The sequence below is a fragment of the Anabrus simplex genome, chromosome 2, assembly GCF_040414725.1.
Source record: "Anabrus simplex isolate iqAnaSimp1 chromosome 2, ASM4041472v1, whole genome shotgun sequence".
Lineage (NCBI taxonomy): Eukaryota > Metazoa > Arthropoda > Insecta > Orthoptera > Tettigoniidae > Anabrus > Anabrus simplex.
Window position 1 is genome coordinate 1,009,497,403 of NC_090266.1, and position 26,497 is coordinate 1,009,523,899.

The following is a 26,497-nucleotide window of genomic DNA, read 5'->3' on the forward strand; positions in this document are numbered from 1 at the left end:
AAATCCATTTATTTATTTATTTATTTATTTATTTATTTATTTATTTATTTATTTATTTATTTATAGTCATCTTACGATAAGTTGATCTGTGAACTCATTCTCACTCACAGAATAATGTTAATCACAGCTGCGAATTAACTGAGTTAGATTTGACACATCTTGGTTTGACTTTTTACACAATGCTAACATTGTGGGCATATATATCTCAGAGTCCTGCACAGTGGCCCAGCCCATGAGCTGCTTTGGTAATAGATGGTAATGGGCTTTGAAAGGCTTGAGCAAACGAAGCCCGTGACGTCATCGCACGGGCCGGTCTCGACAGCGCTATGTCATTGGTACGCGGTGAGTCAAAGACAGCGCTGTGGTAGTGGTACGGGCTGAATGCTTCAGTGTGTCCAGTTTGCTGCGTGTCGGCGGGGTGAGTTGCTTTACGGTCGTGTGGAGACGATCAGGTTTGCTGTCGTTTTCTGTTTGACATCCTCCGTTTATCCTGTTATCGGAAATTAATGCGGACTGAGGTTCCAAAAGAAAAGAAAAGGAAAGAAACCGTGGCAAAAAACGTGAAGTAAAAAACTAAAAGACGCACAATAGAAGGCAGGAACCGGATTCTAACCTTAAAAGCCGTACCTGGTCGGTATTCGAATTCTTTAGTTGACAGTGATGAGGAAGACGTTCATTTTGTGTACTGTACTATCTGCGACGTACCTATTAGCACAATTTCACCATCTAAAATGATATCTGACAATGACAAATGTGATGCAATAGCAGAGGTAAGGCAGGGAATGCACTAATTTGAATATTAACAATGTGTTCTTCAGGATAATAGCTTGTTTAGTACTTTCATTGCTTCTGACTAATTCCAAATTTCTTATGTGAAGATAGCGTCGAGCCGATACAATATGTACAAATGCATTCACCTCTTGCAGCTATTAGCATCTACTATTTGCATAATGCGTTTGCCTTTCGCTGCGCACTTTGATGCTGACTTACATAGCGAAGTATTTGATTTCTATATTTGATTTTTCTATTTCGGATTAGGTAAGAAACCTTATGATGAACGAGATGTGCTTGAATCACGAGCATTCTCATCTTCCTGAATCATCAGGCTCAACGACTATGATACAACCTTCAAAAGTAATTAAGTTTGCTTCTTGGGATGACGTTGATAATGGTCCTACTTCAACAAATGAACCGGAAATATATAAATTGTGGAAAGGAAGAAGAAGCGTCCTACTGGAGAACAAGTCAACAAAACTATCCAAAACTTCACCACATCACTAAGAATGTATTACGTATGAAAACATCAAGTTCAGCTTCAGAGGTTAAATTTCACTACAATGGGCTTCATTCTCAACGTACGACGGTCTCTTCTACACCCAGTCAATGTTGATGCTCTTATTTTCATTCGCAGTAATTTCACCATTATTAATCAATGGCGAATAAACTACGCACGCTAAGTAGTAGTATAATACAGGGATTCGGGCGCCGCCACTGCCACCGGGCTCCAAGGGGCCACCTCCACCACCACCACAGCCAGAGGCCTCCCAGAGGCCTCCTCCCCCACCCGCGGGAAATTTGAATTTGTAAACAAAGCCACGTGCTTTTTGACAGCTGTCATCGACAACAACGCATCGCTAACCTCAGTACTGCCATCTTGACGGGCCTAAACCTCAGTAGTACCAACTTAACCTAACTAGCGCGAGGTAAACAAAGCCACGTGTTTTTTGACAGACAACAACGCATCGCTAACCTCAGTACTGCCATCTTGACGGGCCTAAACCTCAGTAGTACCAACTTAACCTAACTAGCGCGTGGTAAACAAAGCCACGTGCTTTTTGACAGCCACGTGCTTTTTTGACTGCTGTCATCCGCCATCTTTAAACCACAGAGCACTGTGCTGCCCTCTTTATCGCAGTAGCTGCAAATTCGTCACCTGTCATCCGCAGTGCTGCCATCTTGACGGGTCTAAACTTCAGTAGTGCCAACTTAACCAAACTAGCGCGTAGTAAACAAAGCCACGAGCTTTTCTGACAGTTGTCATCCGCCATCTTTAAACCACAGAGCACTGTGCTGCCCTCTTTATCGCAGTAGCTGCAAATTCGTCACCTGTCATCGGCAGTGCTGCCATCTTGGCGGACCTAAACCTTAGTGCTACCAACTTAACCTCACTACCGCGAGATAAACAAATCCACGTGCAGCTGATATCCACCATCTTTAATCTATAGAGCACAGTGCTGCAATCCTTAGTTGAAATGTGGTGGCGGATAATTTGAAAAATGCTTTTTGACAGCAGCCATCTTTGAGCACCGTGCTGCCCTCTTTAGCTACTTACCTTTGAAATGTGGTGGCGGTAAATTCCACGTGCTTTACAAACCTATATGCTTTTCTGACAGCTGTCATCCGCCATCTTTTATCCAGAGAGAACAGTGCTGCAATCTTTAGTTGAAATGTGGTGGCGGCAAATTCCACGTGCTCTTGTTTGGAAACAAATCAACATGCTTTTTTGACAGCTGTCAACCGCCATCTTTAATCACCGTGCTGCCCCTCTTTAGCTACTTACCTTTGAAATGTCGTGGCGGTAAATTCCACGTGCTTTACAAACCTATATGCTTTTCTGACAGCTGTCATCCGCCATCTTTAATCCAGAGAGAACAGTGCTGCAATCTTTAGTTTGAAATATGGTGGCGGCAAATTCCACGTGCTCTTGTTTGGAAACAAAGCCATGTGCTTTTTTTGACAGCTGTCATCCACCATCTTTAATCACCGTGCTGCCCTCTTTAGCTACTTACCTTTGAAATGTGGTGGTGGTAAATTGTACGCGCTCTTGTTTGGAAACAAACCGGCAATTTCGTTAGCTGTCATCCGCCATCTTTAATGAACAGAGCACCGTGCTGCCCTCATGCGGGGCAATTTCGTTAGCTGTCATCGGCTCGCATACCCGCAGTGATGCATGTTTAGACTTGAACACACACATACTACTGTTCAAAACTTATTACAACTTGAACTGCATACTAGTGTTCGATGTTGTTGAACACTGCATTGTACAACTAGAATCGAGCACTGTTTAGAAAGAAAAACAAAATATCTTCTCAACATACTTACTAACTGCTCTTCTTCCTCTATCGAGCTACATCTCTATCGAACGTGCATTGCAAAAGCAAGAGTATTGCAAGTTTAGACTTGAACACATACTACCGTTTATAGTTCGATGTTGTTGAACACTGCATTGCAATCAAACACTGTTTAGAAAAAAAAATCTCTTCTCAACATGAGGTAGACAATAACATACTTACGAATCTGCTCAACACCTTCTTTCTTGCTTTCCTTCTATGAGTAATAAACAAAAACTCTATCTTGCAAATAAGGAGCGGGAGGAAGGTAATACCTAACCTAAAATAAAAGAATATGCCAATTCTAGATTATTTATTTACATCTTGTATGTACAAGTTTTATCTCGAATCATTTTACCCTAGTGATGTTTGCGTACTTCTCGACGCAATTCTTGTATGTACAAGTTTAAACTTGCCGTACTACGCTCTCAGCGTACCTCTCCCTACAATATGTACAGTGAATTGTGATGTAAGACAGCCTAACTTAAGTACACACCTCTAGCATAATGTTTACACACACATCTGCTTTATGTAAAGTAGTACTGATCAATACTACTATGCCCCCAGGCCAGAGTGTTGGTAGAATTTGGAATGACAAACCGTTTGCAATCATCGCTATTAAGGGCTACCTTACTAATTAAATGAGTGTACAACTGGTGCTTCTTGCTTCTAATGACAGACATTTGCTTATGCAAAACAGGTGGATTACTTTTAATGCAATTGTTATAGTTTTCAAAACTTAGCTGATTCTGAACGACATTCTTTTTAACCCCCTTCAATCTCTTTATTTGTAATTCATTTAAGAGTTTTATGCAATATGACTTGGATTTAGTACCTACAAATGAATCGATAATATTCCCAGCACATTGATCTTTCATTTTACCTAGAACCTTTTTGTTCACTAGCGGTAGATGATATTGATTATTTACAGGATAGTTACTTGTATCAAACCTACCCAAGTCTGGCTTTATATCATTGTAATAGTCATCAGTTTTGATTTGATAAATAAACGAATCGGTATCTGTGTAGAGCAATTGCGCATTATGCGCGTACTTCTTCATCATATAATCGTAATGGAATTCATACATGAGTGTTTTAGCCAATTCAAGTACTGCAAAGCCGACGTAGGTAGGTTTGTCATACTTAACCTTAACACGATTCATCTGTATAATAACTAAATTCTCATGTATGATGGTGCAGCTGTGGAAATTTGGTTTACTTATTAAATAGTTAGCACCGTACCTTTTCTTAATATTCTCCCAGTTTGTAATCAATTTTACATCAACGCGTTTGTCAACATTTTCCATAGTCTTACCAAACACACTGTTATTCATGAGCTTGTAGAAATCTTTTTCAAACTCGTTAACCGCATTCGTTCTAAAATTATTGTTCAGATCGATATATGGCTTTAGCCACGGTGACTGATTAAATTCTAGTACGCGATGAATTTGGGATAACTTCAAACCATGCTGCAAACACTGTTTTAAATTTCGGTAATGAATGATATACTTAGATTTATCGCACAAATTAGCAATTAGCATTTTCGTCGTTGATGCGATGTACGGGGGCTTCATATTTTCAGGGCAGAACGGTAGGTCATTATGAGAAGTGTGTAACTCTTTAGGATACTGTAAGTCAACTTCGAGGAAATAACCTTTATCAGCTTCATCGTCTAGGGCGTGCAGCTCTAAAGCATCAATTTCGCACTGCGTTGGCCAGCGGAAACCACTCACCGGTAGATGCTGACTCATCGCCCACCCATACTGATTATTAGCATCGAGATAAACGATATACTGAGATTCCTGACTAGAATCGAAACTCGGCATGTACTTATTATTTGCCTTGGAATACCGCCCGCTGCACTGAGTTAGACCGCCTCGAATAGATGATTTTATAAAGTGCACCATATCAATATCAGTTAGCAGTTCCAAATTCACCTGCGTGTATTTTAACATCGCGTCCCAACTTAACCCAGGCGCAGTAAAATACTGACATGGGTCAAGGCTGTAGGTTTTCTTACAAACACAGCGAAAATTTTCAAAAACATCAGGTAACAAAAGTACATCTGTCTTTAAATATAAATCGGAATATTCACCTAGCGATTGAATGTGGAACTGCTCCCAGATATGTTGTGCATGTAAATAGTCATCATCACTAATATCCGCTGAATTCAGCGAGCTGTAAAAGGATTGTTTCGATGGTAAGACACGTTCTTCGAGGCGTTCTAAGCAGTCAAGATATTCATAACAAAAAACACCCTTACGCCGAATTAAATTAAACTGCGCTTCTTCGGGAAAAACGCGTCGAATTTTCGTAAATTGTTCAGGCTGTAAATGACTAGAAAGTTTATCGAGGCTACTCGCCATAAAGCGAAACGAGTCAAGGAATCTCAGTTTTATAGAATGCTCAGCATCTACTTTTACAGACTTTGCAAACGCAATGTACCGCTCTTTATTCTGAGGGATTATATCTACCTTTTCATCCGAAGCTCCAAATTGGGAAATGATGAAATGAGAGTCGTAACCAGATAAGTTATGAAAAATTACAGGGATAAATTTAGGAACTCTATACTTAAGATTACAGCTATAATGAGCGGCACATCTGTAGAAACCAGTTAAATGATCATGATCAAAAACTTTAGGGTCATTTTCGGAAAATACCCCATCACAAATGCTACACTTTGTAGCACATTCATGATCATTTAACTGAATTTCGGTGAGTGGCTTCATAGGAATATTACTATTTAGAATACGACCAAGACGAACTGCATCACTTTCAAGTCTTTCTAAAAATACTTTAGCAGCATCATGTCCTCGATACAGCTCTAATTGTTAAGCGTACTATCGTAACTACACTTGATGTAATACGCGAAGCAATACGGGACATGCATGTGCGTAGTATTAGTGAAAGAGTTGTCAGGATTAGGTAAGCATGTGTTGCATGGTGTGAGGATGGCTTCAAAGTCTGCATAAATCACGAACGGTACCCACATCTGCTTGTGAAAATTTGTAAATTTTAAAACATTATTGCCTGTAGTAGGTATCTCTGTACGTACATGATTGCAGTCATTCTTGGAATGCTTCGTTAACTGATCTTCAGTTCTAAAATACTGCAAGCATCCATCACATAGCCACTTTTTACACCTTTCTTTGGACAACTGACTACCAACAACTCTACTCAGATTTTTAATCCAGCAAAAGTGGCTATTCTCACTGTTTTCAATATAGAGTAATTTAACATGAGTACTCTTCTTATGACATGTATAATACAGAGGACCTACTACAGACTTTTTCTCTACACCATACACATTAATGCTAATGTTATTTAGTACCTCAAAGCGCTTAATATCCTTTATCTGCACAGGAAATTCTGTACTATCAAAATTTAGCTGCGTTGAATAGTGTGGATACGATGATGTTCTATTCGCTACATTCCGTTTCACAGGATTTAAAGCCGACATCACCGCCCATGCAAAACATGCTTCGTCGTTGTTTTGGATGTTTACAACAGCTTCTTTTCGCTGAATCCATGTCGGCAGCCCGATGTACGATGAACCTCGCATAGGATTGTACTTATTGATGTTAACTTCTAGATACATTATTTCAACTAAAGCCCACCCTGATTCCTTTTCCTGAAATTCCTCGCTCTTAGTTGAAATAATGTTAGAGACATCCCTGAGTACGTCACCAAAATTAGTCGACTCACTTATGACAAAATTCTTCGTATTAAATGATTTAATGTCCGTTATTTCGGATTCATCCGTGCTTTTAATGTACAAGGCGAAAAGTTCAAAATTAACTTTAAATAAACTATGATTGGACAAAGATTTAGCAAGACGCTGTTGTACATCCGGTTGAACACAATTTAAAAAGTTTGAAGTGCTCTGAAACTTTTGACTGGTGCGAATTCGGTAACTAGCCATCCTACTTTTAAATGCTGTATTAATTTCCTCGATGTTTGCGTTACTACCACTTCTACACGCATTATTTTTATGCGCATTACTCCCTAAGTGTCCCTGAAAATGCGAAGATGGTACATCGGTGTTACAGTGCTCTCAGTGAATAGTTTGAAGTTCATTTCTCCTAGGTTTTTTACTACTAGTACTTTCTACAGCTACATCGGTAGCTGCACGCTTTTTCCCTACTACTACCTGAGGGCAAGTAGATATTTGATGTACCTCTACTAAGCGAGCCTGGTATTGCTCTACATTAGCGAAATACACCCCACAAACTTCACATAAAGCGGATGTTATGCTAGGGTGTTTTACTTTTTTATGTCGCGTAAGGCCATCTACCCTCGTAAACGATGCCTCACACTGCTCGCAGGTGAACTTATCAGACGCCTCACGATGTTTCGATTTTTTATGACGCGTAAGGGTATCTCGTCTTGTAAAAGTTACATCGCACTGCGAGCAGGGGAACATCTGAAAAGAGAACAACCAATAGAGATTAGCCTAAAGTTGCGATGTTCAACCTATAGAGGTCGGACATGATTGTGAGTTTGAAATTATACGATTAACCTCTTCTATGGCATGCGGATTAAAGAAAATAACCATTTATCAATAGACTAAAGTTACGATGTTTTAGAAGAAACCAAGTTTCAGCTTGTTGAGGTCAGACATAGCTATGTGTGTGTTTGAAATTATAAAATTAACCTCTTCTATAGCATGAGGATTGAAGAGAACGACTATTTATCAATAGACTAAAGTTACGATGTTTTAGAAGAAACCAAGTTTCAGTATGTTGAGTACAGACATAGCTATGTGTGTGTTTGAAATTATAAAATTAACCTCGTCTATAGCATGAGGATTGAAGAGAATGACTATTTATCAATAGACTAAAGTTACGATGTTCGGAAGAAACCAAGTTTCAATGTATAGAGGTCGGACATTGCTGTGAGTTTGAAATTATAAGATTAACCTCGTCTACAGCATGAGGATTGAAGAGAACAACTATTTATGATTAGCTTAAAGTTAAGATGTTCGGAAGAAACCAAGTTTCAACGTATAGAGGTCGGACATTGCTGTGAGTTTGAAATTATAAAATTAACCTCGTCTATAGCATGAGGATTGAAGAGAACGACTATTTATCAATAGACTAAAGTTACGATGTTTTAGAAGAAACCAAGTTTCAGCCTGTTGAGTTCAGACATAGCTATGTGCGTGTTTGAAATTATAAAATTACCCTCGTCTATAGCATGAGGATTGAAGAGAACAACTATTTATGATTAGCTTAAAGTTAAGATGTTCGGAAGAAACCAAGTTTCAACGTATAGAGGTCGGACATTGCTGTGAGTTTGAAATTATAAAATTAACCTCGTCTATAGCATGAGGATTGAAGAGAACGACTATTTATCAATAGACTAAAGTTACGATGTTTTAGAAGAAACCAAGTTTCAGCCTGTTGAGGTCAGACATAGCTATGTGCGTGTTTGAAATTATAAAATTAACCTCGTCTATAGCATGAGGATTGAAGAGAAAACGATGTTTTAGAAGAAACCAAGTTTCAGCCTGTTGAGGTCAGACATAGCTATGTGTGTGTTTGAAATTATAGAATTAACCTCGTCTATAGCATGAGGATTGAAGAGAACGACTATTTATCAATAGACTAAAGTTATGATGTTTTAGAAGAAACCAAGTTTCAGCCTGTTGAGGACAGACATAGCTATGTTTGTGTTTGAAATTATAAAATTAACCTCGTCTATAGCATGAGGATTGAAGAGAACGACTATTTATCAATAGACTAAAGTTACGATGTTTTAGAAGAAACCAAGTTTCAGCCTGTTGAGGTCAGACATACCTTAAAATCTTCGCGCTGCAAACTGTTACTCAGATGAATAAAATGCGTGCGTTCAAGCCTGAAACTCGAATGATAATATTCTTGCCGCACCTAAAAAGAAGAAACATATATGAATGTAGTGTAGGGTACATCAGGTAACCTAGCTATCTTTACAACTCAAAGTTCGAAAACATACCTTAAAAATGCATGTGCTGCAGACTGTTACTCGGATAAATAAAATGCGTACATTCAAGCCTGAAACTCGAATGATAATATTCTGGTCGAATCTAAAAGGAAAAGAACAAACATATATGAATGTAGTGTAGGGTGCATCAGCTAGCCTAGCTATCTTTACAACTCAAAGTTCGAAAACATACCTTAAAAATGCACGTGCTGCAGACTGTTACTCGGATGAATAAAATGCGTACTTTGAAGCCTGTAACACGAACGGTACCTAAAAAAAAAAGAAAAGAACAAACATATATGAATGTAGATGTTTATTACCTAGCGTAGAAGTTGCTTTGCAAACAGTAACTAACAGTTCCAGCTTACCTTAAGATAAAGGCTGAAGAATAATATTCACAGCAGACAGTACTTAGACGGGAGATGTGTACGTAATAAACGCATACAGAGAACTGTGAGCGCTTCACGCAGACTGCAGCGAGTCAATATGCTGCTTGTTACCAAGCGGATGTGAAAATCGCTGACAACTGCAGTAGAGTCGGAACTAAATGTTTATGCAACAAGACCTCTCCTGAAGGTTTTGCACTGAGTCCCGCAGGCTGACATATTTAAGCTGGAATCGAACCTGCTGTTGATGCCGAGGTGTCAGAATTTAAGAGTTCTGCCGCGGATCGAGCCTTGGAAAGTTAGCACGCGATCCTCGACTTCTGGACTTAAACGGGAGGGTACTAAGCTACATCCGCGGTATTTCTTACCTGTAGGCACTTAAAGGTATTTAGCTAGATCATGTAATTACACGTTATGACGATCACGCAGGCCCCTCGCCTAGCATTTGCTATTTTTTACGGCTTCCAACAGTAGGAGTTCGAACCTGCTATCTCCCGAAGTAGCGGGAATGATTGCGGGTACAAGAGTGTTGAGGGTGATTCATTTGTCGGATGGAGGCGTTAAGCTGTGTGCAGGCTTCTTCGGTAGGAGTAGGCTATGTGCCGGCACTGGGATATCTAGTTATAAAACCCGCTACAACAAATTTATCGCGTATACTGCGATTTAAAATCCTAGTCAGGAAGGGTAACCGGTCGTAAAACTATGGTGTATGATCTAAGAGGCGGGGTATGCAAAAAAAGCTAGCATTAAGTAAGGGCTGTTGATAGGAGGCGTTAAACCTTGTGCAGACTCCTTCGAAAATGATTTTGAGTACAAGACGTTGATGGTGATTCATCTGTCGGATGGGGGCAATAAGCCTTATGCAGGCTTCTTCGGTAGGAGTAGGCTATGTGCCGGTACCGGGATATCTAGTTATAAAACCCGCTATAACAAATTTATCGCGTATACTGCGATTAAAATCCTAGTCAGGAAGGGTAATCGGTCGTAAAACTATGGTGTATGATCTAAGAGGCGGGGTGTGAAAAAAAGCTAGAATTAAGTAAGGGCTGTTGATAGGGGGGTGTTAAACCTTATGCAGACTCCTTCGAAAATGGTTGTGAGTACAAGAGTGTTGAGGGTGATTCATTTGTCGGATGGAGGCGTTAAGCTGTGTGCAGGCTTCTTCGGTAGGAGTAGGCTATGTGCCGGCACCGGGTTTTACCCTCTCCCTACTATTGTATATTACATTCTTAGGTAGTTTCGAGGGCGTGCAAAAAAAGCCAGCATTAAGTAAGGGCTGTTGATAGAGGGGTGTTAAACCTTGTACAGGCTCCTTCAACAGGAGTAGCCTACATGCCAGCGCCGTGCAGGCTCTTTCGATAGGAGTGGGCTATATGCTGACACTGTGTTTTAACCTCTCCGTACAATCATGAAATTTAATGTTAGGAGCTTACACGGGCTGAATGCTACTCAGCTAAGAAGACTTCCGTGAGTTACAAGTAGCTTATCACTACGCAGTGTCTTCGTTCAAGGTTACTACAGCCGGATGATGCGTGTACAATTTCAGCCAACACATGCATTCCGGAACTCGCTCTGAATGACTGCGCCGATACAACTTCAAAGACTGTAGAACAAAAAAAAAGTAACCTATAGCCTACAGTTTGGTTTAGTGTGCATGCCTCTCACGCGGTAGTCTCGGGTTCGATTCTCTTGCGATTAAAAATATGTTTTACAGATTTTAAATCGCAAGAATTTGTTTTAAGACTAGTTGCCCTTCCTGACGCAAAACTAGTAGTATCTAGCCTCTTACATCATACACTATTGTTTTCGACCGGTTGCCCTTCCTGACGTCAAATAACTCGGATTAAGAATCTGTTTTACAACTAGATGCTCTTTTTAACACGAGAATCGGGCATTTACAGCTAGATGCACTTCTTAGATTTTAAATCGCTGTATCACGAACTATTGTTTTACAGCCGGATGCCCTTCCTGACGCAAAACTAAGATTTTAAATTAGAAGAATTTGTTTTTAAGACTAGTTGCCCTTCCTGACGCAAAACTGGCAGTATCTAGCCTCTTACATCATACACTATTGTTTTCGACCGGTTGCCCTTCCTGACGTCAAAGAACTGGGATTAAGAATCTGTTTCACAACTAGATGCTCTTTTTAACACGAGAATCGGGGATTTACAGCTAGATGCTCTTCTTAGATTTTAAATCGCTGTATCACGAACTATTGTTTTACAGCCGGATGCCCTTCCTGACGCAAAACTAAGATTTTAAATCTGAAGAATTTGTTTTAAGACTAGTTGCCCTTCCTGACGCAAAACTGGCAGTATCTAGCCTGTTACATCATACACTATTGTTTTCGACCGGTTGCCCTTCCTGACGTCAAAGAACTGGGATTAAGAATCTGTTTTACAACTAGATGCTCTTTTTAACACGAGAATCGGGGATTTACAGCTAGATGCTCTTCTTAGATTTCAAATCGCTGTATCACGAACTATTGTTTTACAGCCGGATGCCCTTCCTGACGCAAAACTAAGATTTTAAATCGCAAGAATTTGTCTTAAGACTAGTTGCCCTTCCTGACGCAAAACTGGTAGTATCTAGCCTCTTACATCAAACACTATTGTTTTCGACCGGTTGTCCTTCCTGACGCCAAAGAACTGGGATTAAGAATCTGTTTTACAACTAGATGCTCTTTTTAACACGAGAATCGGGATTTTACAGCTAGATGCTCAAAGCAGTGTCTAGCCTCTTACATCATACACTATTGTTTCACGGTATGGCTGGTTGCCCTTCCTGACGCTGAAAGACCGGCATTTAGCCAGTTACCCTTCCTGATACAACAAGACTAGGATTTATTTTTTTAGACGGCACTTGGCTAGAAATAGCCACACGAAATTATTATATAGAAAGAGAATTGCTGGGCGGATGACAACTGACGCAAGAGTGCGGCACGATGATTAAAGATGGCGGATGACAGCTGTCAAAAAAGCATGTTGATTTGTTTCCAAACAAGAGCACGTGGAATTTGCCGCCACCACATTTCAAACTAAAGATTGCAGCACTGTTCTCTCTGGATTAAAGATGGCGGATGACAGCTAACGAAATTGCCGGTTTGTTTCCAAACAAGAGCGCGTACAATTTACCACCACCACATTTCAAAGGTAAGTAGCTAAAGAGGGCAGCACGGTGATTAAAGATGGTGGATGACAGCTGTCAAAAAAAGCACATGGCTTTGTTTCCAAACAAGAGCACGTGGAATTTGCCGGCACCACATTTCAAACTAAAGATTGCAGCACTGTTCTCTCTGGATTAAAGATGGCGGATGACAGCTGTCAGAAAAGCATATAGGTTTGTAAAGCACGTGGAATTTACCGCCACGACATTTCAAAGGTAAGTAGCTAAAGAGGGGCAGCACGGTGATTAAAGATGGCGGTTGACAGCTGTCAAAAAAGCATGTTGATTTGTTTCCAAACAAGAGCACGTGGAATTTGCCGCCACCACATTTCAACTAAAGATTGCAGCTCTGTTCTCTCTGGATTAAAGATGGCGGATGACAGCTGTCAGAAAAGCATATAGGTTTGTAAAGCACGTGGAATTTACCGCCACCACATTTCAAAGGTAAGTAGCTAAAGAGGGCAGCACGGTGCTCAAAGATGGCTGCTGTCAAAAAGCATTTTTCAAATTATTCGCCACCACATTTTAACTAAAGATTGCAGCACTGTGCTCTATATATTAAAGATGGTGGATGTCAGCTGCACGTGGATTTGTTTATCTCGCGGTAGTGAGGTTAAGTTGGCACTACTGAGGTTTAGACCCGTCAAGATGGCAGCACTGCCGATGACAGGTGACGAATTTGCAGCTACTGCGATAAAGAGGGCAGCACAGTGCTCTGTGGTTTAAAGATGGCGGATGACAGCTGTCAAAAAAGCACGTGGCTGTCAAAAAGCACGTGGCTTTGTTTACCACGCGCTAGTTAGGTTAAGTTGGTACTACTGAGGTTTAGGCCCGTCAAGATGGCAGTACTGAGGTTAGCGATGCGTTGTTGTCTGTCAAAAAACACGTGGCTTTGTTTACCTCGCGCTAGTTAGGTTAAGTTGGTACTACTGAGGTTTAGGCCCGTCAAGATGGCAGTACTGAGGTTGGCGATGCGTTGTTGTCGATGACAGCGGTCAAAAAGCACGTGTCTTTGTTTACAAATTCAAATTTCCCCGGGTGGTGGAGGAGGCCTCTGGGAGGCCTCTGGCTGTGGTGGTGGTGGAGGAGGCATCTGGGAGGCCTCTGGCTGTGGTGGTGGTGTAGGTGGCCTCTGGGAGCCCGGTGGCGGTGGCGGCGCCCGAATCCCTGTATTATACTACTCTAAGTAAAAGCTATATTCAGGTTTGTTTTTATTGTTGGCATGTTGTACGTCATTTCAGTTTGTATTTTGAGTTAAACGCGAATGAAATCCCATGAATGTGCTTCCTGTTATTTAGATTCATTTTCAGTTATCTTCATGTCAACTGCAGATTAATATTATTTAATAATACAGTTTCTGTTTGTGTTCTATGATTATAATAATAATAATAATAATAATAATAATAATAATAATAATAATAATAATAATAATAATAATAATAATAATAATAATAATAATAATAATAATAATAATATTTCAGTGCAGGTGAGATCTCTATCGTTTTATTTCAAAATGCGATTAGCATACTTTGGAATATGTTATTAGCGTACGGGAATTCGTGTAGTAAGTTATCCTAATAGTAGTGTGAAGTGAACATTTCCTTGTTCACGGCGCACGCGTTATTGCGGGGAAGTAGTCAAGGTTAGTTTACTGAGTCGGTCCAGTGCGGTGGACTGTATGATACTAGTGCTGTGGGTCAGTAAGGGGCCGCGTCAGATAGAACGACACTGCACGTGCTGGGCTGCCGAGCCCGTGGGTTTGAAGCGCTACGCGGTGGGCTTCTCTGCAGCACTCCGATATATCTAATTACTGCATATAACAAATACTTTAAATGTTTTACTCGTTCCAATTTTGTAATTTCCCACTGAATTTTATTCCTCTTAGGAGTTTTCCCAATCGACTTCACAGTCGTCTTTCAGAATATATCCCCTGTAGAATTTTTTAAAGTCACGATATATAACATCTTACTTGTTCACTTCTTTTATTTCCCCAACCTCGCATTCTTGTTTTTTATGATGAATCGTCTCATTATGCGCTCTGTTCCGTCCTGTCTGATGTCTATTATGAACATCGTATAAGCCCCTAAATATTCCTCTCTCTTCCAATCTTATTCAGCATTACTGCTTCCAAAAACGATCAGTGTAATTCTGTTTGAAGACTCAGCAATTCTTTGTTTCATGGGTCGTTTATGAAAGGGCTATGGTCTCGGAAGGGAAAGTGGGGAATGCCACTTATATGGGCATCGAACTTGTTGATAACATTTCGAGCCTCCTTCGATGAATATCTCTTAGGAATAGTGTGTATAGTCCATGAAAATCCTACGTAACGAAGTAAATCAGGCCAAATATTATATCCAATACGCCCATTTTCATATAAGTCCACATGATACACCTGTTGAATGCTCTTTCAGGTATGGTAGGTTTGGAGAAAGACTGTTGAGCCGCGATTTTCTCCTAACAAAAGTTTATCAACGTGTCATTAAATCTGCGGAACTGATTCTGCATGCTACCTGTCATGCAGGAATTATAGATGTAGTGATGTGAAATACTTACACACGCGTACGTCTATATTAATTCTTATCCTGAAACTTCCGAACAATATTGTATTAACCTGTCAGCACTTAACCCATGCTTGGCGGAACATGACATGACTGCAGTAACCTACTGAACAAAGCACCACACCAGGCATATTTCTAGTAAACAAATAATCGAAACAGAAACCAGGAGCCTAGTTATAACAGAATATACCTATGTTTCAAATCTGAATAGTCAACCTTATGTACGAAGCCAGCGGATGTTAAAATTAAATCCGTCCTGAAGATAAATACCAGAGGAAAAGAAATTTCTCTTGGGACAACACCAGATCATGAAACTTGCCGTTCCTTTGTACAAATTTCGGAAGAGACTGTTCATTGAATATCTCATGTTAGATCTTAGTTGTTCTAAGTTGAGTTTGAATATCTAACTATATTAAAGATTGACCATAATGACATCAAATATCACTGCTTCCAAGCTTACAAATCACTCTCAATATGAGAGTGTTCTGGTGTAATTATGTTAAAGAGACAGACCAGAAGGGTGATAAAGTGACGTTCTTTAACATGGGCAGCGCCATCACAAAGGGAAGCGAAATAACAATCGTCAGTAATTGATTAAGTGGTTAAGTGGTCACACAAGTGGTATGGAGTTGATCCATTAACCAATTCGGATAATTTAAACCAGTATAAACAGGTAGTTTAATCACAATTAACAAGAATGCACGCTCACTTTGAAAGTGCTTCTCCGAACTTGTTTAGTAGTTTGATAGCATATCATATTTTTGTTCATAAATCTTCTGTATCCATAATGAATCATTAAGTTTCCTTGGCACCTCCATGAAGTTTCAGATTCAGCTTCTACTAATAGTAGAATGGAATTTATGACCTGAAATATTACTCGTCGCCGGGAGGAGTTCTCCGTGAAGAACATAAGGCTATTACCCACGATAATTATTACAGAAAAAGGTAACTGTTATTTGAAACAGAAAAACTGCATTAGCCTATATTTCAAAGGCTTATTTCAGCTTATTAAAGGTAAGGTGCGTTGCATATTGATAAAACCACTATATTTGTGGGGTGTATTGATATAGTAAACAATCATAGCAAGAAACCAGTTATGGAATGTAAACAGCAACACACGAAAATTATGGGACATAAATATTGCCACTCGTATTTATTACCGGTGAACTTCTATAACAGAATATAATTATAGTAACTAAATAATAGGCGACTGCGTAGTATTTTATGTTCGGAGCTTTAAATATTTTAGTAAAACGTTTATTATTATTATCAAAGTATCTGTAATTCGCCTTCCATTTAAGTAATGATATTAGGACGGAGCTGGCTCAGGGGCTAATGCGCAAGATGGCCGCTATAGAAGGGCTCTTATGGAACTAAATCCGGGGACCTGGTCCAAGGGCTAATGCGCATGGGGTAGGGTGGTTGTTTTCTTAAACATGGCCTCTTATGGGACGAAGTCCCGGGAGCTAGCGCAGGGGCTAATGTGCAAGATAGTTACCAATAGCTGATACAAGTACCTCTTAGTTCTCCTCATCCTCCTCTTTCTTCGGATAGTATGGTTACATAGTGTACTTGAATGCAATCCGGACGCTTGAAGGTAGAAACCGCAATTAACACAGCAGCGGGTTTTGTAAGCCCGTCTTACAAAGGTGTAGCCAGTACTCTACTCCCTCTGCGAGGTCTCTGGCATCGACCGATCTGCGCCTTGCTATGCCAAGAAGCTATCACTTTAAATATAAATGCTGAATGCTAGGAATTGAAGCCATCAAACACTGACCATTCTACCGAGGATTCTGACAATAAATACAAGACACACACCCTGATATATTCAGTATTTAACTCTTCTGGGCAGGATTGTACTCCAATAATTATCCAATAACTACCATGTTATAATCAGGCATGGTTTTTATCATTATTATTATTTTTATTATTATTATTATTATTATTACCGTGGTTTAGTGGATCAGCAGAGGTGAAAGAAGGCGCCGGGGTGAATGGGTCTAACTACCAAAATCAAAGTTAATTTGGAACTGTAACAAGGTTACTTTTTTCTCTTTTTTTTAACAACAAGAAACAGTGCAATAGGTACAAGTAGCAAAAATTAACTCTTGGAAAGATAAGATTGGTGGAGTAAACAGAACTTGGGCTTCAAGCCCCCCTTTACAATTTTTGAGCTCTCAGCTCACAAACACATATTTACCAAAGGGCAGAAAACCCCTAATACCTGGAGCACATGCTTCCAACTTTGAACCTTAAGCCTCCCAGAGGCACTATTACACACTGGAAAAGAGCTAACACGCTCTCATTTTTCACGCCTATTCAAGGCAGTATCAGATTTTACCATTGATTGCCATCAAGACACGACTTACAACAATGACACGGGGGTATCTTGTACCCAATCTACTGGGCCTTAGCAGGAAAAGAACAGGTTAAGCAAATGGCCCGGAATACCAAAAAGAATGGAGGCGTATATTTGCACTCCTAAATACACATTTTAATACCTAAAAGGCAAAAGGCCTACGAAACAGGGGCTATACCCAGACTATGGGGGTGACTCGTATAATGAATAAATTTAACCCATTAACGAAGAGTAGAAAACCAGTTACCAAAACGTAGTCACCTCAAATCAAAATGAAGGGGAGCTCGAGAGGGTAAAGCTCTCTCTATCCCCGATTTACAGTTACAGCTATATGAAGTTTTTACATAAGCCGGCACAAATTTACATTTTTAGAAAGGTAGGTTACATTGTAAAAGTTTCGGACCTTTCCCGCGGGTTAAACTGCTGAGCTAGCAAAAAATAAATATGTTAAGCAGCCATTACCTTACTGAAACACTGCTGCCTGAAGAAAGAAGCACCTCCCGCCTCCTGCTACTTGTCCATACACAGGGTCAGATGTTAAACAAGTGGCCGAGAGATAAGAAAATCAGCAGGGTTTATACCCTCGGGAAAGGTTCGAGAACTTTCATGAATGATCAAGACACACCCACGGAGTTTTATTGGTTAACATCAAAAGGTACACACAAAATCGAAGAATAAATACGGGATTGGCTGAAAATTAATTACAGAAATTATTGATTGGGTAACTTAGAAACTGACGGAAGGGAAAGATAAATATTGCCAATCCAAGAATGAATGAAAAAAATTTAGTAATCAAAAACTTATGAATACAAAATTTCTTCAAATAAAATTCCTTCACTTCTCACCAGGGTGCATGATCATAGTTTTTTAGTAGATATATCTATGAGAGAATGTCCACACTTCTTGAAAAATAGTAAACAAAAACAAGTCGAACTTCACACAGTGACATCTTCAGAGGTAAAATTTAAGTTGGTCTAGTTCCAAGTTCAGTGTTTCTCACGTAGAGGAGTTCTAATTGGCGCAAGATTTAAACGTGCGGCGTAGAGGTTTACCACCCGGCACAATTATTATTATTATTATTATTATTATTATTATTATTATTATTATTATTATTATTATTATTATTATTATTATTATTATTATTATTATTATTATTATTATTATTATTATTATTATTATTATTATAAGCAGTCGTAGCCTCCTAGGGTTGAGTTACGTAACAGAAAAAGTAAGAATTAACTTGTTTTTCTTAGAGCACTGCATAGCAAATAGGCCAAGGTCATTTAGCTACTGGACAAGTCTAGCCTAAATTGATAATAAAATAATGCTTCTAATATTTGTAATTCAACTAATTTAATATGAATACACTATCGTCTTGGTGCTTTCTTTTTGTATGAGGAAATCAACATTTTTTTAACCGAAAAGTAAACTGTAATGGCTTTGGTGTACTATAATATGACTACTTAGCACCTTTAATCTTCCAGCGGTCAATGCCGTTTATAAGCTGTGCGTAAAGAGCGAGGAGTCTTATAAGGACGAGCTGACTGTTGTAGCGGAAGGACGTACGTGCCTCTTGCTCTGCTTTCTCTCTCCTTGCCAGGCACTCTGTACATTTTAAGTTCTGGTCAGGCAGCTGTACTTATTAGTACAACTTCGAAATAGCTTTTGTCAGAGCTGAGCACTTCTCAGTGCTCGCTTCCTGTTAATTTTTTCAGGATTTCTTTTCAGGAGGACCAGGATGGAGTAGCGAGAGAAACTATCCGTACAAGTGAGACCGGCCGACTACGACTGCAGGGGAGCCGTAGTGTAGCTACAGGTGGCGCTCAGCTCGTTGCCCGCCCCCGACTACAGACTCCCGACGCTGTTGGTGTACAATCGGTGGGGGAAGGACCACTACCAAGAGACGATACGCATAATTGATCTCCTCACGGCGATCGCAGCATTCATTGGGGAACCGGTCATCGAGATCATCGGCGATGTGGTCACTGGCTGGGCGGTGATCATCCACCCCAAGGACGCACACCGCTTACTGGTCTACGAGGAGGTGCTGTTCCAGAAGCACCAGGCTGTCCGGCTACCAGGACTCAGGGAGCAGCTGGACGTCTCAGACTACCAGGAGAATGCCACGCAGACGGAGCCGAGGTGCGAGGACGACGGCGGTGCTCCCGAGCGCCACGACGGCGTGACCCCCTTTGGACCGCTGTACTTTACAAAGTACACGCAGACCAACAAGGCCGCCAACCAGGAACGTCGACCACTGCCAGGGTGGAGTGGACGCAGACCAAAGCCCACAAGGAAGGGCCTGTAACCCGGGAGCAAACCAGGAAAGGACCCGTGACGATGGATGGCAGCACAGCATTGGGGAATGACGCCCCCTACCGTTCTGAGGCTGCTGTCCAGGCCCAGCCTGCCTGCATGTCTGTCGAGCTGCATACCTCGATGTGCGCCCCGCAGGACAGGGAACGCAGTCGAGTGTTTGCACCGACCAACGCCACCGCCGCCAACCAGGAGGAAGAAGACGGTGACGCAGCGAAACCACCCACTACGCCGGGGTCACCAAGCCGGGAGGAGGGCCACCAGGGAGAGGCTTCTTCCCCTGCCGAGAAGAGATCTCTGCGAAGAAGACGCCTCCCCAGGACCAGGAGGAAGAAGAAGACGCCGGCCCACCACTAGGGCCCGCCCAGGCGTAACCCTGGACTGCTCCCCGGACAGCAGCCGACCGAGGAGCCAACCAGGAGAGGACCTCAGCGGTTAGCGGCAGTCCCCCTCAGCAGCCCTTGCAGTGTTTTCGTTGTCTGAGGTGGGGCCACCGGCAGGAGAGGTGTGGGCTCCAAGTGAGGTGCAACAGCTGTGGTGGTGATCACCACTACACGACCTGCGCAACCTGTCCCCCGGGCTCCCATCGCAGTTGCACTGTGTATCGGGCCATGGCGCGGGCAGAGGGAAAGGAAGCCCGGCGTCATGTCCCACTTCCATCCATAGGGCCCCCGCCTTGGCGGGTATGGCCTCATTCTCCGGAATCGGAGACTGGGTACGAGGGACCCCAAGGAGGTGTAGCTGTGCGGCGGGCCCTAGTGGATATCGACGCTTTTCTCTGCAACCGGCATGGCCCGCCCTACTCACGGCAGTGCCCAGACGGACTGATCCCTTGGCAACTGGACTGGCGAGAATATGGATCATAGCTGGTGCATGATAAATTTTCTCTACAGTACTAATAAAAACACCTGGACCTACCCAGAAAACACATCCTTGCATACCCTATCAAAATTTGTCAGGTTTTACATGTAGGCTCTTTCTTTTTCCGCCTATGTGGATTTCCCTGACCCTTAATACCACTTCTCGACATCACATACCCAACACAAAACTGTGAACTTGGTAGCATGCTCGACATGGAAACAGGCAGATACTTCACGTATCACTTCCCACAACTGTCTCTTTTCTACTTAGAAGTTAATAGCATTTCGGAGGCAATGTATTTTAGTGACGAATGCCACGCGGGGAGCGAGTTTCGGGCACCCCGTAAAAAAGCGAGGCGTTATTTTTTCGTACTAGTGACATGATGATTTCGAGAACAACCGACATCCTAGACGTGACACCAGGAATCTGCCTTCTGTAAGTATGTTATTAATTTTATTTCCTTACTAATCCTGAAGGCCTTTGCTGGCAAGATGTATTGTTTAGAGTGCACTATGTCTTCTGGTATGGGCTAGAATAAAACTGTTACTTTTATTGACCTATCTCAGTCTTATACTTGGCTTTGTCAATATGAAAGTGGCTGTTGTATGATTGACGCTAGTAATGCCATTTTTTATGCAGCCGGTCCCTGATATGAATGGTGTGAAAATGTCACTCATAGGGCCAGTTGGTGCACGCAGTTCAGAGGGCTTGGCAGACTGGTGTGCAATAGCAATTTCTGGCTCAGTGAAGAAAGCAACGGGAAACTACCTCGCTCCTCTTTTCCCTAGTACGCATCTTCAGTGACACCTAGGCCATCTATGACAGCTAATGGTGAAGCTTTTGAGGATCCAACCAACCTTCGGGCTGAATACCCAACAGCAACTAATCCTGACTAGGCTTTGTGGTGTGTCGTAAGAAGTATGCAGTAACAGAAGTAGACGTGATATATTATTATTATTATTATTATTATTATTATTATTATTATTATTATTATTATTATTATTATTATTATTATTATTATATTATTATTATTATTATTATTATTATTATTATTATTATTATTATTATTATTATTATTATTATTATTGTTCCGGGATATCTGTGGAACAGCAGACGTGAATGAAGGTGCCGGGATGAATGGGTCTAACTACAGAGTCAAAGTTAATTTAAAATTTTAACAAAGGTTATATTTTCCAGAAACAATAGAAAATTGATAGCTTTTCACTTTAGGGAAATTACAAAAACATAGCAATCTAAAACAAAACTTAGAAGGATTCAAGAATTTTAACTCACTTGTGCTACAAGCCCCTAGTTTTACAATTTCGAGCTCCTAGCTCAACCCACAAATTTGTTCATGGGCAGAAATCCCCTAATAACATGGAGCACTTACTCCCACTTTCCAATGTCAAGCCTCCCAGAGGCCTTCCTACTGACACGCTCTCAGTTTTTCAAGCCTATTTAAGGCAATATCAGACTTTACAATTACTTGCCATCAAGGCACAAGTTACACAAATGAAAGGGGGGTATCTCGTACCCAACCTACTGGGCCTTAGTAGAAAAGAACAGGTTAAGTAAATGGCCAGAAACACCATGTGCAATGGAGGCGTGTACTTGCACTCGTAAATATGCATTCTTAAAACCTAAAAGGCACTAGGCCGATGAAACAGGGGCAATTCCCAAGCTATGGAGGTGGCTCGTATAAGAATAATTTAAGAGATTACAGAAAGGAAGAAAACCAGTTACAAAACGCAGTCACCTCGAACCAATATGAAGGGGAGCTCGAGAGGGTAAATCACTCTCTATCCCCGAATTACAGTTGCAGATTTTATGAAGTTTTTACATAAGCCGGCAGAAAATTACATTTTTAGAAACGTAGGTTATATGGTAAACGTTTCGGACCTTTCCCGCGGGTTAAACTGCTGAACTATCAAGAAATAAAGATGTTAAACGGCCATTACCTTGCTGAAGAACTATTGCCTGATGAAAGAGGCACTTCCCGCCTCCTGCTTTACATACACACACTTAGTTGGTTGTTGATGAAATGGCCAAGAGCCGTGAAAAGCCGGGGAATGTTCGAGATATTTCATGAATAATCAAGCCACACCCTCTTACTTTTATTGGCTAGCGTACAGTTACACAATAAATCGAAGAAGAAACCGGTGATAGGCCGAAAATTAATTACAGAAATTTGGGATTGGCTGAATGCAAAACTGATGGAGAGAAAAGATCAATATTGCCAGCTCAAAAATGAATGAACATAATTTAGTACAGAACAAACTTATGAATACAAAATTTCTTCATTAAAGTTCCTTCACTTCGCACTATGGTGCATGATCATAGTTTTTGTATTGACATCTGTTGCAGGAAGTCCAAACTTCTTGATAAATGGTAAACAAAACACATAAAACTTCATACAGTACTGGAAACTTCACAATCACAAAATTAAGGTGGTGACATATTCTGAGTGTAAGTTTAAGTAGGTCTAGTTTCAAGTTCAGTACTTCTCCTGTAGAGGATGTTTTAATTGGCGCAAGATTTAAATGTGCGGTGTAGAGGTGTACCGCCCGGTACAATTATTATTAACTGTTCGCTTCATGCTCCGTCAAAAACACTAGTTTATAAATACATTTTTGTTTATGTTCGGTATATTGCGGTCATCAGCCTCGTGTACTTGTATCTACTACCACTACTAAAATGTTTTCATACTTCCCCTGAAGGGGGAGGTGGGCCTCATAGGCGGTCGCGCCATCTCTAAGGCCTGGAAATTCGTTCAGTGAAGGAGAAGGTGAGGGCAGCCGTGGCCTATACTAGGAACTATCCTGGCATTCGCCTTAGTGCAGGAGAATGGAAAACCACGGAAAAGCATTTTCAGGACAGCCGACGGTTGGTGCCAGCCGTGAGGTCCAGCCCGGTCCCGCCTGAAGATTACAGAGGCATAGAGCCACGGTTAAGCCGTGGCCACCCCTCCTCTGCTCGGTTGGCTGGTCAGAGTGCAGAGCTGTTGGACCACGGACCAGCCGTGGTCACTTAAGTGCAGAAACCAACTCTTCATCTACCGACCATTTATGTATGTAGAATTTCTTTTATAACCTGTGTCATTACTGTTTCTATAGTAGTGTGTGTATTTGTAATAGAGGCTAGGATTGGGAATGAAATGACTGTCGCCTTAAGTTAGTTACCATCCCAGCATTTGCCCGTAGTAGAAGTGGATAAACTACGGAAAACCACTTCTAGGACTGCTGAGGTGGGGTTTGAACCGGCATCTTCTTAGTTTTGCCTCACGAGGCTTGCTGAGAGTACTTCGCGTTCCAGACCAAAGTTAGATTTCCTGTCAAGTTCTTTAAACTCCTTTCAAACATGCCGCTACAGAGCTCTTAAAAGCTCAAGTATTAAGGAGTGCTCCAAGACTCTGCGTAAGCTGCTCGCTACTCACACAACCGTTCGATTTATTAGGATTGAATATGTTAATGACAAGTTCAGATGCTTAGACCTGTAAACTGTAATATATTAAAGTAGTGCTAGTTGTTATTGTTTTATGTATAAGTTTGATATGTCGTGGTCTATCGATCTACTGAAATTTTCATTCCCCTCCCTGAAGGGGCGCACCGGGCGACCTAGAAGCGAACGCTTTCTTTCTGGCCAGGAGATGAAAACTGAGTGGGAGTGAGGAATATGTAGGATAGATATGAAATGATCTGAAGAGTAGTGGGAGGTGGTAAGTCATTGACATAACCGAGGGAATATTTTTTCAGCTATGAGGCTAAATGACACGACGAACTTCTTTGATATTGACATGGACATGACATGTATTCTTTATTATCGTACGTAGATTATTAATATAATGCTAATTTTGGCAGAAGGATAGGATGTACTGTAGAACATATAACATTAACTATAGTAACGGACTGGGCAACTTATAACAATTATATTCGTAGTTAGACGAGTACACAGGTTGTGTTTTTTTACGATTAAACATAAGTATAATTATAGTGATTGGGTGGAATGTTGCTACAATGATCGCAATACAAGTGACGGATGGTTGGTGAGTTGAAAATTCATAAAGTAGTCATATTGTAAATGAAGTGATTATAGAACGGAGTAACCCGACGCGACCTCACGCACAAGATGAGAATAGTAATGGGAGGTGATGTAGAAAGCTTAGTTTTTGCTATTACTGATATTGTTGGTGAGGGTGATAAGGAAGCAGGGAGGAAATTCTGGGTGAGAGTCCCGTCACAGGCCTAGGTCGGCCACCATCCTAGGGTGGGGGAAGGGAATGATAGCGGTAAAGTGGGGACTGGATGGAGAGTGGGGAAGGAGGGCGTGGGCCATTAAAGAATTGGGTTAGGAGAGGATGAGCTCGGTTGAGGGTGCGAAGTACGGTTCGTTGGAAGGGGACGAAGGAATCCATTTTGGGAAATGGGAAGATGTTATAAAGATCGGACGTGTGGAAGATGAAGGGGAGACGTAAGGCATGACGGACAAGGCGACGTTATATGGAAAGGAGTGGGCGGTACAAGGTGAGATTCGATTGGGCGACAGCTGCCCAGGAACTGAGGCCACAGCTAATGCGAAGACGGACAAAGGACTTGTAGGTTAAGAGGAGTAGAGAGGAGTTAAGATCCCACCGAGCACCGGCTAACCGTCGGACCAGCCGGGCACAGGCTGCGGTCTTGGTTTTGAGGTGGAGGAAGTGGGGACGGAAAGTTAGGTGTTCATCGAAATGGATTCCTAGGTACTTGAGGGTGGATTGAGTTGGAGATTTTGGGGATCACGTGTGCTGATGAATCTCCGTCGTTTGTAGCGAAATAGGAAGGACTGGGTTTTAGATGGTTTGAGATTAGGATGCCACCGGTCACACCAGGAGATGAAGGAGTCTAGGTAAGGGTGTACGGTGTGTTAATAGAAAGGATAGAGTAGAGTGGGGCGAGGATGGCGGTGTCATCCTCAAATTGAAGAAGTTGTGTCAGGGATGGAGGCTGGGTTATATCTGCTACAAAAAGGATAAGGATGAGGGGGGTGGGACGGCGAGCCTAGTGGGACACCAAGTGTGAGATAAAAAGATGGGGAAAACTGCTGGTTGATTGATGTCTTGATCGTGCGATTGCTGAGGAATGGGGAGGTAAATTGAAAAGGAGGGCAGGTTGCCAGATGGAATAAAATGCTGGGTGGAAATCAAACGTGATTAGAAGGGTGGGACGGGCGCGAATGAAGTTACTGGATGCGATTTGGACCAGACGAAAGAGTTGATCAGTGGTGGGCAGGCCAGGACGGAACCCGAAGGTTACACTGTAAATGCGAGTGGAGATGGCAAACGAGGATTTTGTCTAGGAGATAGGCTAGGACGACGGGGAGGTAGGAGGTTGAAGGAGATTTGCTGGATTTGGGGAAAAGGAACATGGTAGTGTGTTTCCAGGATGAAAGGTAAAAGCCGGTTCTATGGATGAAGATATAGACTGTGGCTAGGATGGTGAAAAGGATCGGAGGGGCTTGACGAATGTGTAGGTAGTGACTCCTGTCAGGTCCAGAGGCAGTGCTACGGATTTTGGATAGGACGGAGCGGATTTCGGATGGGGTGATAGGATCGTCTATAGGGACGGTTTGTGAGGTGTGGTTCGTGGAGGGTGTGAGTGTGGGGGAGGAGACTAGGTTTAGGTAAAGCTGATAGTCTGAAATATCGAAATTGGAGTCAGCATGTATGTCGAAACGGCGCTTCAAGTGCTGGGCGAAGATCTCCATTTTCTCCGTGGTGTTGGATGGAACGACCTCACAGTCGATAAT